The following is a 15,499-nucleotide window of genomic DNA, read 5'->3' as shown; positions in this document are numbered from 1 at the left end:
TGCCATCTCAGATGCCAGTAGATAAGTGAGACTGGTTGGAGGGTGTGAATCAGCAGACAGCGGAGGAGACCACAGCCAGTGCAGAGCACAGCCCCGCCTGAAGGGGGCACCATTCCTCAGCTCTGGCCAATGATAACTGTTGCTTGGCAAATTGGCCAAGCTCTGTCTCTGGGGAAGATAGGGGGATGGGGTGAGGTGACATGTGGGTAGGAAGACAAGGTGGTCCAGGATAGACAAATAGCCCAACACTAGAAACTACCCAAATACCCATCAACAATAGAATAGATAAATCAAATATGGCTCATTCATACAATGGAATATTACACAACAATGAGGAAAAAAAAAACAATCCACAACTACACAGGACATGGGTGAATCTCACAAACATAATGTAAGTGAATGAGCAAGAGCCCTCAACAACATGTTACAAGATTCAGGTTCTAAAAGTCCACTTTTGGGGACTTCCCTGGTGGTCCAGTAGTTAGGACTCCGCGCTTCCACTGCAGGGGGCACGGGTTTGATCCCTGGTCTGGGAACTAAGATCCTGCAAGCCAAAAAAATAAAATAAAATAGCAATTTTTTAAAAAGTGGTCCTGCTTTGTTCTTGCAGGGATATCTGTGGGGAGAAAGGAGGGGGGCGCTGAACAGCAACTCCCCCACCTCCACCTTCCAGGACGTGTAATCAGCCTCCCTATTGGCAGACGGGGAAACTGAGTCCCAGCGAGAGGAAAGACCAAGGCCACCAGCTAATCAGAGGGAAGGTTGAGATTGAACCTCCTGAATTCATGGCCAAGGGGCTTGCCTACTCCCCTACATTAGAGCCCCTACTATTCAAGGTCCCGATCTGCTGTTTCCCAGCCCCAGCCCCGCAGAACCCCCTGCCCCTCCTTGATCAGCAGGGGAAGCAGGGGAAGGAATCCCTTTCTGGGGTGGAGCCTTTGGAGAGAGGAGCTTGGATAAAAGAGAACTAGAAGAGGGAAATGGTACCATTTATCCTGACTCCTCCAAGCATTCTGGACTCTGTTCTAACATATGGAATTACTCTCTGCCTCTGTTTCCCCCTCTGCCAACATTTGGCTTCTGTGCATGGGAACTGTGCCTGACTGCTGTGTGGAGAGGGGATTGGAGGGGAGGAGAGGAAGGTGAAGTCCGTTGGAAGGGACAAGATTATGGGGGCTTGGTCTGAGGCCATCGCAGCAGTGCTGAAGAGATCTACACACCGCACACCACCCAGAGTGTTACAGGGGACATTGTGCCCGTCCAAAGCCCTGGCATGGATCCCTAAGAACCCCGGATTTAGAAGCTTCCTCTTCATAGCAAAGGGTGTCTCCAGCTCCTTCCGTTAGACCCTCACCCTTACAAGACCCTCTAGCCCCTGCCCTGGGCTCCTTCCCAGTGACTAGATGGGTGGGTGGGTGAGTGGGTAGGTGAGGAGGTGCCCAGCCAGAAATAGTAAATTCCCTTGGGCATCAGTCCCCACCCCTAACTCAGTTGGGGAGATCAGAAAGTCTCTGTATCTGGAAGAAAGAAAGAAAGAAGGAAGAGAGGGGGTCCTAACTGCTTCTCATGACACTAGAATGGCAGGTCTATTTACAGGAGATTAAAATCCAATTCGTAATGGCGTTTAATAGTTTCAGCATTGCTGAACTAGCAGCTGGGTAGGGGGCCCTACGATGCTGAAAAGTGAATAGCTCAGCTACGGGTTCAGGACTCCTGACCAGTCAATTTACCTTTCGGCCCTGGGAGGGCTGAAGTACTGGAACCCTGTGCTGGCTGGGGTTGGGAGGTGGCCCTTCATTCATTTATTCCTTCCTTCATTCAAGTGTTTATGAGGGCCTGCTGAAGGCCAGGCACTGTGCTAGGCATGAAGGGGGCACAAGCCCTGCCCTCATTGAGCTTACAGTCTCTATGTAAAACATAGAGCACACAGCACAATGAAAAACAAGCTGTCAGACAAAAGGATACAAAAACCCAGTTATTAGGACTCCACTGATCCCTTTCCTAGGAAGGAAAGATCCTGGGATACAGGGTACTCAGCAAACCTCCTCCCTTCCCCAAGCATCTCATGACAATGTCACTGATACAGATTGAAGTATGTCCCCCCAAAAAAGATATATTGAAGCCCTAACCCTTACCTCCGATTGTGACCTTATTAGGAAACAGGATCTTTTTTTTTTTTTTTTTAATCTTCACATTCTTTTTTTTTAAAGGAATTCCTTTATTTTTATTTATTTATTTATTTATTTATTTTTGGCTGTGTTGGGTCTTCGTTTCTGTGCGAGCGCTTTCTCCAGTTGCGGCAAGCGGGGACCACTCTTCATCGCGGTGCGCGGGCCTCTCACTATCGCGGCCTCTCCCGTTGCGGAGCACAGGCTCCAGACACGCAGGCTCAGTAGTTGTGGCTCACGGGCCTAGTTGCTCCGCGGCATGTGGGATCTTCCCAGACCAGGGCTCGAAACTGTGTCCCCTGCATTGGCAGGCAGATTCTCAACCACTGCGCCACCAGGGAAGCCCAGGAAATAGGATCCTTACAGAGGTATTCAAGTTAAAATGAGGTCATTAGGGTGGCCCCTAATCCAGGATGACTGGAAATTTGGACAGAGAGACAGACCCACGCAGAAGAATGTCATGTGAACACAGGTGACTTCAGTGCATCTACAAGCAGGGGAATGCCAGAGATTGCCGGCAACCCCCAGAAGCTGGAATAGAGAAGGAAGATTCTCCTCTACAGGTTTCAGAGGGAACAGAATCCTGCCAACACCTGGATTTTGGACTGCCAGCCTCCAGAACTGTGAGACAATAAATTTTTGTTTTTCTAAGCCACCCAGTTTGTGGTACTTTGTTACAGCAGCCCTAGGCAACTAACACAGTGGCCATCCTGGGGTATGAGGGACGCCATAGCCCAGATCCCGGCTTCAGAGCCGGAATGCCAGCATTCAAGTCCTGGTTCAGCCACTTCCTAACTGGATGACCTTGCGCAAGCAATAGCCTCACCACTCTGAACCTTGGTTTCCCCATTTGAGACATGGGGGTAATGATCACAGCACCTGCTTCCCGGGGTCATTGGGAAGATCAGCCCATCAGTGGCAAGTTGTAAAATGCCAATGACCATGATAGGGAAGGTTGCGGAGCACCAGGCAAGTTCCGGGCAGCTGGCCCTAGACTGGAGGTTTATGGAAACCCATCCAGGACAGACGAGGCAGGGTAATCATAAGTAGGGAAGAGGAGGAGAACTAGAAATGAGAGTCACACCTCAAGAAGAAAAGAACTTTTGTTACCACTGATGGAGATGCACAGATTGTAGTGGTGAAACACACATGCTGCCTGAGTTCAAATTCCAGCTCCACCCCTGACTGGCTGTGTGACCTTGGGAAAGTTACTTAACCTTTCTGTGCCTCCATTTCCCCATCTGAAGATGGAGAGACTACTGTAATTGCACTGACCCCACAATGTTGCTGTGAAAATTAAATAAGTTAATACTTGGATAGCACTTAAAATATAGTGCCTGGTACAAAGTAAATGCCATACGAGTAAATGTGAAATAAATAAATTTATAATTCTAAATAAATACATATACTGCATCTCCTTCAGGCAGCCCCTGCCAGCAGCCTCCTCCTCTGCTGAGGCTCAAACACCTGCCCTCTGAGCAGAAGCTGCCCGCTGCCCCCAGCCCATCAGCATGAGGACACAGGACTTCACGGGCCATTTCTGGCGCCAGCCTTCAGCCGTAATGCCAGAAGGATGGTTCCTGCGCACTGAAGGGGGAATGCATTCCACCATCAGGAAGTGGAACCCCTGAAAGCTTTTGCTTGGAGGACCCAGAGATTATACCTTCTCCAGCCTGGGCTCCTGCTGCTGACCTCAATGAGCAAAGGGACAGATGGTGACAAAAGATCTGACTCATTTATTGGGCCCCTGCCACAAAGTGCTTTCAGGGAGTAACAGGCTGACGATCAATAGGGAGTGGGAAGGGGAGTGGTTTAAAAATAGCTTAGTGGGGAGGGGATTAAAGGAGACAGTGTGGGAGGGAGGGGGGAGCAGTGACAGGGATGCTTGGTGGAAGGAAATCTCGCCGGCTGGGGAGTCAGGAGGCAGCTTTTAGACCTCGTGCAGATCTGGGTCAGCTGTGGCTCCTAGATGAGGCTTTGGGGCTCTCTCACCCCAATCCTGGCATCTGCCGGGATGGGTTTCAGGGACTGGGAGTTACCCTGGGGGCTTTGTCTGAAACAGCTGGGCTGATCCAACAGGAGCCTTAATGGTAAAGGTGGGGAGAATGCTAACATTTGACCAATAACAATAGCAACTCCCATCTACCAAGGGCTTACTCTGTGCCAGGCACTGTGATAGGGGCTTTACCTGGAGCATGAGTTCCCTAGAGCTGCTATAAAGGACCACAGTCCCGTGGCTTAAAGCAACACAAAATGTATTATCTTATAATTCTGTAGGTCAGAGGAGTGACACGGGTCTCATGAATAAAATCAAGGTGTTGACAGGGAAGGGGTTTCATTCTGGAAGCTCTAGGGGAGAATCCACTCCTTACTTCTTCCAGCTTCTAGATGCCACCTGCTTTCCTTGGCTTGTAGCCCCTCCTCGTTTTTGAAAGTCAGCAGTGCAGCATCTTCTCTCCTCTCTCTCTCTGATCTCTGCTTCCATCCTCACATCTCCTTCTCTGACTCTGATCCTTCTGCTTCCATCTTATAAGGACCTTGGTGATTCCATTGGACCCACACATATAACCCAGGATAATCTCTCCATCTCAAAACTGTTAACTAAATCACATCTGCAGAGCCCTTTGGCCGTATCAGTTAACGGTTTGCAGGGATTAGAACGTGGACATCTTTTTCCTTTAGCCTGCCATAATTGGTTTGACTCACTTCACCATTGCAGCTACCATATGAGGGAGACACACTATTCCCCATTTTACAGATGAAAAAACTGAGTTTCTGAAAGGTAATCAACTTATCCAAGATCACACTCCCAGGAAAAGTAGAGACTCTCCCTCTCTCTGACCTTGAACCTAGAAGGATGAGCCCCTGGATCCAACTGTGCCTGAAGGAGTCTACCTTCAACTTCTCAGTGCATGAGCTAACAAATGTCCTTTTTTAGATCAAGTTAATCCGGTTGAATTTCCTGTTACTTGCAACCAAGAAAGTTCTGGAGGACATGGAAGTCCTTTAGGAAGATAATATGAGGGATTCATTTCCCCAAGGCAAGGATTGTCCATGGCTATAATGCCCAGTTACTTAACCTTAAAAAGATTGTCTTGTATTCATTCGTTCTGCAAATAAATCTTCAACACCTACTGTGTGTCAGGTTGTGTTCTAAGTCAGGGATCAGCAAACTTTTTCTGTAAAGGGCCAGATAGTAATTAATTTTGGCTTCACACACCCCACCGTCTCTGTTACAACTACTCAGCTCTGCAGCTGTAGAGCAAAAGCAGCCACAGACAGTATAGAGATGAATGGGCGTGACTGTGTTCCAATAAAACTTTATCTACAAAATCAGGCTGCAAGCTGCCTTTGTCCACAGGCTGTAATCTGCCATCGTTGTTCCGGGTAATAAAAATATAGCCGTGAACATGTCATTCAAAGTCCCTGCCCTCATGGAGCTTTCATTCTAGGGAGAGAAACAATGAACAAATAAATAACTTAGGAATAATGTCAGGAGGTTATAAGTGCCATGAAGAAACATAAAACTGGATGAGGAACAGGGGTATTTATGCAAAGCAGTCAGGGAAGGCTGGGCAGGGGGTCATTTGAGCAGAGACCTGAAGGAGGTGAGGGTGAGAGTCAGGCAGGCAGCTGCAGGAAGAGCAAACCAGGCAAAAGGGAACAGCAGGTGTGAACACCCCAGGACAGGACCATCCTTGGGGAGTTTGAGGAACAGCAAGGAGGCTGTGGCTCGAGCAGAGTGAGGAAGAGAACAGAGGTAAGGGGTGCGGACGAGAATACTGGAGGCCACAGGAAGGACTCTGGGCTTCAGCTGTGATGGTGGTGATCTGAGGGCTTGGGACAGAGGAGTGACAGGATCTGGCTTATGCTCTGAAACAGCTCCGGCTGCTGGGTGTAGAATGGACTGAGAGGCAGGGAGAAGAATGCTGCGATGACCAGCCAAGAGACGGTGGGGCCTGGGACCAGGGGCAGCAGTGGAGAGGGTGGAAGCTGGTGGGATTTGGGATAGAAGTTGAAGGTCGAGGTGACATGATTGTCTGATGGGCACCACCCTGATCCAGGCCTTGCTGTCCGCCACCTGCGGCAGCTGCTCCCACCCACCACCGCAACAGGGAAAACAGCTGTCAAGACTTCTTTTTTTTCAGAGAATGAAAAAAATAGCCAACAATCTATGAACTCATCAATACAGAACCCCGCCAATCTGTCCATCACCCAGGCTCCTGTCGATAACTCCATCTCGGGACTGACAAGGCGGGAGGGAAGAGGGGAAAATGAAATATTTATAATTTCTTAAGGTACAAAGCCCTTCCCCAAGGTGATGTTCTCAGGTTCAAGCACATTAAGGCTTTCGTCACGGAACAGTCTCCCTGACTCCTGCCACCATCTTGCTAGGACAGAAACACCCAATGGAAGGGGAAAATCCAAAAAGACATTTCGAAGCAAAGTTCTTTAATTTTGAACCTAGACTTTGGGGTCAGATTCATCGATTTCCATGGCCTGCTGGCTGTGTGACCAAGGGCAAATTACTTAACCTCTCTGGTCTCAGATTCCCATCTGTAAAATGGGGACAGCAACAGTACCTATCTCATGAGGTTCTTAGGAAGATAAAGTGAGATGATATTTGTGAAGTACTTTACACGGTGTACAGCACATGGGGAAATCTACTATAACAAACATTTCCTAGGTGCCTATTTGATCTGATTCTTAAGGGTAAATAGGATACAGCCACGGAAACTGCAGATCAGGCAAGAGGAACAGCCTGGGCAAAGGCCCTGAGGGTGTGAAGGAGAGTGGTTTTGAGGAGCTGTGCAGAGCCTTCTGGGGGAGATCAGACAGATGTAAGTAAATAAATTCCTCCCCTACCACTGGAGACTATAAGACTAGGCAATCCAGCATGTAGGAAGGGAGGTAGGACTTCCCCAGTTTAGGATGAGAAAAGACAGATTCTGGGCCTGGTTGCTCTGCCAAGAAGTGAAGGTGTCCTGCAGATATATAGGGAGTTTGTGAATGGGTGGGTTGGATTCTTCTTAACCTCAGGTGTTGCAATTAAGCTGACCATTCTCAATTCATAGGGTGTGTTACCACCATTTATTCATGCAAGGCTCTCCTTTGCTTTTTATTTTATTATTATTTTTTCTTTTATTCTTGTATTAGTCACCTACTACAGCAATACTGCTGCATAACAAACAACCTCATAATCCCAGAGGCTTACAACAGCAAACTTACAATTTTTTTTTCATACGTGGGGGGCTGCAGGTTGACTGATCCAGTGGTTTGGCTGATCCAGGCTGAGCCCAGCTGGGTCAGGTTGGCTCCAGGCTTCCTGATGGGCACAGGTCTGCTCCATGGGTCCCAGACTGAGTGGGCAGCAGCTGCCTAGAGCGTGAGTTTATCATGGCAGATCATAGAAGTGCAAGAGAAGAGGGCAAACCCAAATGTGCATTTAAAGCCATTGTTTGTGTCACAACTTTTAACATCTCATTGGTGAAGTCACATGACCAAATTCAAAGTCAAGGGGCAGAGAAGTTCTCTCTACCACATTGAAGATAGCAAGGTGGAGAATTATAATTCTATAACAGAAGGGAGTGAGGATCGAGAATAATGATCCAATCTACCCCAATTCCCCATTCACAATTTCTTTTTCCTCCCTACTACAGGCACCTACTCTTATGTATGTCCAATAGATAGATAGATACATACATACATACATAGACACATAGAGAGATAGAGACACCAAGATATACATACAAATATATATATAGTCATTAAAATTCTAAAGTATTACTTTTTATTTTATTATTTACAATAAAATATTGTTTTAAATAAACTTTGGTGGGACTAATTTACATTCAATAAATTCAGGTACTTGTTTTGATTATCTAGTTTGATGAATTTTAATAAATGTATATACTCGTGTAACCTCCACAGTCAAGACATAGAACACTTCATCATCCCAGAAAAAGTTCACTTGTACCTCTTTGGAGTCAACTCTACCAGCCCTGCCCCCAGCTTTCTTTCTGCATCTGTAGATTAGGTTTGACTGTGCTCAACTTTCATATAAATGGAACCATCCTACTGCATGTAGTCTTTTGTGTCTGGCTTCCTTCATTTAGCATAATGCTTTTGAGATTCATCCGTGTTGTGGCCTGAATCAGCAGTTCATTTCCTTTTCCTTGCTGAGTAGTACTCCACTGTATGAATGTACCACAGTGTATTAATCCATTCAGCTGTTGAGAGACTTTGGTATTTTTTAAATTTATATAAGTGATAGGGCTTTACACATATTACTGTTTCTTACTTTTTCATATAAAATATTCTATGGCCATCATGTTGCTAATGTGTAGCTCTGCTTTGCTTTTCTGGCTGCTGCAGAATCATCCACACCTTCCTGCACCTCATTTCCTCTGTCCATTCACCTAGTGAAGGACAGTCAGCTTGCCTGTTTGCCAACACTAACAATGCTGCAATGAACAGCCTCACGCAGGTGTTCTTATATATCTGCGTGACTGGTGCTCTGGGGTTAATACCCAAGAATTGGATTTCTGCAGTATGATGTATGCAAACATTAAACGTCATAAAATACTGGCAAACTACTCCTCAAACTGCCCACCAGCATGCATCAGGGATTTCGTTCTCCCACATGCTCACCAGCTGTTGATGTTCTCAACTTTCCGGTTTTTACCAATGAGATAGAAATACACTCCATACCATTTAGGTTTAGTGTGTTTCTCAGATTACTGTTGATTCTTTTCTAGTACACTTATCCAGACTTACTGTCAAGGTTGTGAACTGGGCAGCTTTCCTTTTTTCTTTTTTTTTTTTTCTGGAACAACTCATATAATACAAGAAGCATCTGCTTCTTTTTTTTTTTTTTTTTTTCTTGGTCTGGTCCCTGCCTACCTCTCTGACCTAATTTCACATTAATCTTCTTCTTGAACCCATATCTTCAGCTATTGTGGCCTTTTATTTATTTATTTTGATTTATTTATTTATTTATTTTTGGCTGTGTTGGGTCTTCGTTTCTGTGCGAGGGCTTTCTCTAGTTGTGGCAAGCGGGGGCCACTCTTCATTGCGGTGCGCGGGCCTCTCACTCTCGCGGCCTCTCTTGTTGCGGAGCACAAGCTCCAGACGCGCAGGCTCAGTAATTGTGGCTCACGGGCCCAGTTGCTCCATGGCATGTGGGATCTTCCCAGGCCAGGGCTCGAACCCGTGTCCCCTGCATTGGCAGGCAGATTCTCAACCACTGCACCACCAGGGAAGCCCTCTGCTTCTTAATATTTGTAGAACTCACCTGTAAAACCATCTGGGCATGGTACTTTTTTCCTTATGGCAGGATGAGGCATTAACACCCTTGATCCCATATTTTGCTCTTTCTGGGGAAGCCTGGATGTCTTGCATGCTACCTATCAGATACACATGGGCCAAAGAAGATAACATTGCAGTTGGGTGGAGGAGGAAGGGACAAGGGAAGGGGGAAACCAGGGATAAGGGTAGTCACTGAGCCTGGGATCCAGAGATGCAATGGTGTACAATATAAAAGCAGGCTTTGGGGCTTCCCTGGTGGCGCAGTGGTTAAGAATCCACCTGCCAATGCAGGGGACATGGGTTCGAGCCCTGGTCGGGGAAGATCCCACATGCCACGTAGCAACCAAGCCTGTGCGCCACAGCTACTGAGCCTGCGCTCTAGAAGCCGAGAACCACAACTACTGAGCCCATGTGCCACAACTACTGAAGCCCACGTGCCCATAGCCTGTGCTCTGCAACTGCAGCAAGAGAAGACACCGCAATGAGAAGCCCATGCACGGCAATGAAGAGTAGCCCCTGCTCACCACAACTAGAGAAAGCCCAAGCACAGCAACGAAGACCCAACGTAGCCAAAAATAAACAAACAAAATAAATAAATTTAAAAAAAAATTTTTTTTAAAGCAGGTTTTGTTCAGATTAGAAGTGACAAGGGAGAGAAAAGGGCTGGGACTCAGTGTCAGGTCTCTGTGCGTGTGTGTGTGTACCTAGTGACTCTTGGTATACCTAGTGTATATGCCCATGTATATTACGCTCAATGTCTATTTGCATAGACATCATACTTGGCACATGTACATTTCCATACATCCACATAGGCACACACCTACCTGTCATTTTTACCAGGGCCTATTTATACAAGCTCTGTGAAGTGTGTGTGTGTGTGTGTGTGTGTGTGTGCATTTTACAGTCGATTATTATTTACCATTTGCATAATCTGAACATTACACTGTGTTTAGTGCATTTGTATCTATTGTGTTATTGGTAAAGATTCTGCACACAGGATATGGCTGCATGTGTGTGTACATGCATGTGTACATATGTGTATGATGGGAGGGTATTACATAGAACACGTATTATTACATAAACTGAGAATCTCATTATGTGAGTTTCTTTGTTAAACAAAACACATTTAACAATTGTGTTTGTGTGCACACAAAAATGTGTATGTGTATGTGTGTGTGTGTGTGTGTGTGTGTGTAGGGGGGTGTTACCCCTGTGTTTATTTCCACAGACCACACACTGCATTTGCAACTTGCTGTCTGTCTGTTACACCCACACAGCCTTCCCTGCCCCCTCCCCAAGCCTGTTTGTAAAGACACCGGCATAATGTGGATGTGTGTGTGAATGTGTGTGTGTGTGTTTGCCTTTTATTTTGCTCACTGTTCTGTGACAACAGAATGCTTTCCCGGCTTACCTCCTCTTCCACATTGCAATCCTTTGGGGGATATCAAGGGCAAGCCAGAGAAGGGTTACCTGGAGAAAAGGGTTGCTAAGCAACCAAACCCCCACCACCCCGGAGCACCACCAACCCAAAACTCCGTTCCAGGCCTGCAACCAGATTAGCATATTAATGAGGCTGTAATTTCCCCCGAATTGTCTGCTCCTACACACTCAACTCACAGCACACTGGCCCAGGAGTTTGCTATGCAAATAAACTGGTTTTACAGACTGCGACTTAATTAACTCATCAAGTTCATCCTCCTAACAGAAAAGGCAGACGAACTACAGATTAATGAACCTGTGTTTGCTCGCCCCTCTCTCTCTCTCCCCTGCCACGGCGAGCCGCCTTTCTCTTCTTATGGCCCGTTTCTCTTCCTTCTCCTCCTGAACCGGTAGCTCCCAAAACCCACCTGGGGTTCTCTTCCACATTCCTCTGGCATTTCCCAATCCAAGCCTGGTGCCCCCCACCCCCTAAGTGCCCCTTCTTTCTCATCCCTGCCCGGAGCCCCTAGTCCCCTCACCCAGCTCCAGGGATCAAAGCCTCACGCCATCAGATTCCTCAACCCGGCAGACGACTGGAAACAGGGACGCTGTTCCTTTAACGAGAGAAAGAGTGCCGGCTTTATTTTTGACACACGATTCATAGTTTAGCCCCAGCCCTGATATTCAATCAGCTGAATACAGACTCTGGAAGAAGAGGCATTCTCCCTGCCTGCGTGTTAATTAGAAACACTAGTCCTGGCTGCTGCCCACACTAATCAACTTTCTCCAGTCTTGATGGAAGACACACACACAGGAGGGGTCTCTGAAACACTTGGTGGAGAAGTTCTCAATGCCTGGGATGCAGGAAGCCCCTCAGGAGGGAGTAGCTTTGAACACTGGACCATTTCTCCTCAAATCCTTTTTCTTTTCTCTCTGCATTCACCCCTCACTGAGGCCTGGGGGTAGGATCACCTCCTCCAGGAAGCCTTCTCTGGTTTGGTGACATTCAATAGGTGGATCTAAACTGGAAGAGAGCCCGATATTGGATGATCACGGCATTTGCACCCCCCCAAATCCCTGACCTCCATACAAGACCTTCCACAACTTCTCCAGCTCCATAGATAATCTGCTTAATAACTTTCTGCCCCCTACCCAGACTTCCCTGTCCAAGTTCAGGTGCTATTATTTCTCACATGAATTGTTGCACCCATGTCCTATATCAGTTCTCCGTGTCTGCTGCCTTATTTCTTTCCAACCGGCCTTCACTGTGCCACCAGAGAAATAAACCAGGCCCTCCCCTACTCAAACACCTTTGATGGCTCCCTGTGGCCCTCGGGACAAAGTTCAAATGTAATATAGCATTCAGGGCCATCTATGATCTGGCGCTACCTAACCTCCCTCAGATTCTCCCCACACCCCAAATCTTTGTGGTTCTGACATATAAGTGAATGTAAGACTCACCTGACACCTTTGTGAAAATACAGATTCCTGCCCCATCCCCCCGAGACTCTGCTGCTGTAGGTCTGGGGTGGGCCCAGGAATCTGCATCTTTAGCTTGTATCCCTGGCGACATGGTTACGGGTCATCTTTGGACCACTCTATAAGAGACCCTGTCCTGTGTGAGCTGAAATTCCCTCCCGCCTCCACCTGGCCTAAGCACTGGCTCGGGACTGGCCCGCTGACATCTCCCGCCTGGCACTCCTCCGCTGCCTGGAAGGAGTAAATGGGGACCCTTCCCCCAGATCCCCCAGCCCCGTGGGTCCCCTCACTCCTGCCTGTGAGCAGTGAGCTCCTGTGCAACCCTTGGGGCAACTGTGTGTAACTTTATTGCCTAGTTCTGGGGACAGGCGGGTGGTGGGGGGATTGTTTTTAACTGTCCTTCCAAACCAGGAAAAACAAATTCTCCCCAATGGTTGCTCTTACTGTCAATCAGTTAAGATCTTGAGTGCAAGTAAAAAAGAATGTGAGTTGTAGAATCCAACTTCTTGGGTTTGACCACCTCCCCCCGCATCTCACCATTCACTTGCTGTGTGACCTTGGGCAAGTAAATTCCCCTCTCTGTGCCTCATTTTCCCCATATGCAAAGCAGGAATGTTGATAGTTCCACTTCATAGGAGTAGAAACGCGATTTTAAAACATCCACATAAAGTACTTGAGACACCCAGTTAGTGGTTGATTACTAACTGTTGTGTTCACAACTCACTGTTGCTGGTCAGACTCCAAGGGGCACGCTCTTTGCTAACCAGATGTTTTGGTTTTGGTTTTACTCTCAGGTCACTCCCAGCAACACAGTGCCTGGAACATAGTAGATGGTCAGCCAATGCATTTTTAATTAAATTGGAAAGTAAACAGCTCAGGGGATGCAGAGAAGCTTCCTTCAGGCATCCAGGCAGTTCTCACCTTCACTTGCACACTCACACAGAGACAGACACACACACGCATAGACACACACCGATAGACACATTTATACACACACACACAAAGACATACAGAAACACAGAAAGACAGACACATAAAGACACACACAATACAGACAAGTACTCATGCACACACGCAAAGACACACAGACACACAAAGAAGACAGACACACAGAGACACACATAGATACACATGGACACACAGACTGACGCACACAGGAACACTCTCCCGTGCACATGCCTGCACACGCACGCGCACACAATTCCAGTCCCTTCTATTCTCTTATGCCAGAATCAGAGGCAGCAGCCACAGAAGCAGCTGCCTCTCCATCTCTATAACAAGGCTGCATTTATTTGAAGCGTGTCAGGAGGTCGTTCCTCAGCTAAATAGTGTCATTCCCATCCTTTCCGTCCGCTCCTAGGACCTATTCCACGATCCATTCATCATGCCTGTATCTCCAGCCGCAGGGCCTCCCATGGACACCGGCCCCTTCCGCATAGAGGGGTAGCCACAGCCACTCCTGGGGGGGCTGGACTCAAATCCTGTCCCCTCCCACTCAGTGATTACCGCCCCCACTTTACAGATGAGAAGGTGGAGGCTCGGAGAGGAGAAATGCATTTGTTCATTCATTCATTCAAGATTAGGTGGACCCACTTGGAATTGCCGTTTTTGCAAGGTCAACAGTAGTCAAATATCAGCAAATTCAAACGGTGCATCCTAATATCCAATGAGTGGGTCCCTCGTGCCGGATGCCAGGCTAGGTCTGGAGATACAGAGATGGACCTGGAACCGACACTGTAGTAGGTGAGATAGGGGTATGGACTTGTAAGGTGTAGCGGGTGCTGTAAAGAGCGCAGGGCAAGGGGATATGGTGTGATAGGAAGGGGTGGGAGCTGCTTTAGACAAGGATCAGGGAGGACCTCTCTGGAAAGGTGACATTTGAGCCAAGGTCTAACTGAAGGAGGGCTGAGCCCTGTGAGTATCTAGGGTTAGTGGATTTTTTTTTTTTTTTTTTTTTTTGGCAGCACCAGGTCTTAGTTGCCGCACTCAGGATCTTCCTTGCGGCATGCAGAATCTTTAGTTGGGCCATGCAAACTCTTTGTTGCAGCATATGAGATCTAGTTCCCTGACACAGGGTCGAACCCGGGCCCCCTGCTTTGGGAGCGTGGAGTCTTAGCCACTGGACCACCAGGGAAGTCCCTGGGGCTAGTGGATTTAAAAGCAGAGGGAGGGACTTCCCTGGTGGCGCAGTGGTTAAGAATCTGCCTGCCAATGCAGGGGACACGGGTTCGATCCCTGGTCCAGGGAGATCCCACATGCCGCTGAGCAACTAAGCACGTGCGCCACAACTACTGAGCCTGCGCTCTAGAGCCCACGAGCCACAACTACTGAAGCCCACGCACCCTAGCGCCCTCGCGCTGCAACGAGAAGCCACCGCAATGAGAAGCCCGTGCACCTCAACGAAGAGTAGCCTCCGCTGGCCACAACTAGAGAAATTCCGCACACAGCAATGAAGACCCAACGCCACCAAAAATTAAAAAAAAAAAAAAAAGCAGAGGTAACAGCCAGTGCAAAGGCCCAGAGCCAGAAATGTGCAGGAGTGTGATGGGCAGCATGGAGATGGGAGTGGCAGAAGCAGAAGGGGTGGGCGGAGAGGGATGGGGAATGAGGGCAGTGGGCAGGGAGGAGACCGGTCACATAAGCAGCTTGGATTTTATTCAAGTGTGATGGGAGCCGCCATCACCGACAGCTCCCAGAAGGGAAGTGATAGGATCTGACTTACACTAGAAACATCATCATCTCCTGGGTATATGTTCAAAAGAACTGAAAGCAGGGATTCAAACAGATACTTGAACGTAAATGTTCGTTGCAGCCCTATTCACAGTCACCAAAAGGTGGCAACAACCTAAGTGTCCATCAACAAATGAATAAACAGATGTAGTCGGGCCAGACAATGGAATAACATGGAGCCATAAAAAGGGGTGAAGCACTGACACAGGCTACAACCTGGATGAACCTCAGAAACATGACGCTAAGTGAAAGAAGCCAGACACAAAGGACAGATGTTGTATGATCCCACTTACACGAAGTATCTACAATAGTCAAATCCATAGAGACAAAGAGGAGAACAGAGGTTACCAGGAGCTGGGGGAGGGCGGGGGTGGGGGGAGTCACTGCTTAAAGGG

The 15,499-nt window shown here is 47.8% G+C and overlaps 1 long non-coding RNA gene across 2 annotated transcripts; it reads right to left on the bottom strand.

Annotated features, from left to right (window-relative positions):
* Nucleotides 1-277: 277 nt before the first annotated feature.
* Nucleotides 278-13,035, bottom strand: LOC309639087. Of its 2 annotated transcripts, XR_014251459.1 has the most exons (4): nucleotides 11,435-13,035; nucleotides 10,888-10,946; nucleotides 9,463-9,574; nucleotides 278-7,547 (listed from the first exon to the last, which is right to left on the bottom strand). It is a non-coding gene; the product is annotated as an uncharacterized lncRNA (long non-coding RNA). The 2 variants fall into 2 exon arrangements; XR_014251460.1 differs by lacking the exon at nucleotides 278-7,547 and having other exon boundaries at nucleotides 9,441-9,574.
* Between the last annotated feature and the right edge of the window lie 2,464 nt (nucleotides 13,036-15,499).

This window comes from Balaenoptera physalus, assembly GCF_965194825.1.
Source record: "Balaenoptera physalus genome assembly, chromosome: 12".
NCBI lineage: Eukaryota > Metazoa > Chordata > Mammalia > Artiodactyla > Balaenopteridae > Balaenoptera > Balaenoptera physalus.
The sequence above is the reverse complement of the archived record's forward strand: the minus strand, read 5'-3'. Positions and strand labels throughout refer to the sequence as shown.